Raw genomic sequence first — 279 nt, 5'->3', positions numbered from 1 at the left:
TTTTTTTTCCCCCTCTCCTCCCCTCTTTATCTTCCCCCCTCTCTCCCCTCTTTATTTTTTCTCCCTTTTTTTCCCCCCCTTCCCTCTTTATCTTCCCCCCCTCCCCCTTTTTTTCCCCTCTTCCTTTTTTATCTTTCCCCCCCCCCCCGTTGAGGCCCAGGGTCCCCCCTCGACCCCGAACAACGCACCGTGGTGAAGTTTAACGGTCGACCCGTCCCTTTTCCCAAATCGTACCCCGGAATGTCGGGGGGGCTGCAATGAAAGAAATGTTTTATTTTT

Source organism: Penaeus monodon, chromosome 27, assembly GCF_015228065.2.
Source record: "Penaeus monodon isolate SGIC_2016 chromosome 27, NSTDA_Pmon_1, whole genome shotgun sequence".
Taxonomy (NCBI): domain Eukaryota; kingdom Metazoa; phylum Arthropoda; class Malacostraca; order Decapoda; family Penaeidae; genus Penaeus; species Penaeus monodon.
This window is presented reverse-complemented; position numbering follows the sequence as displayed.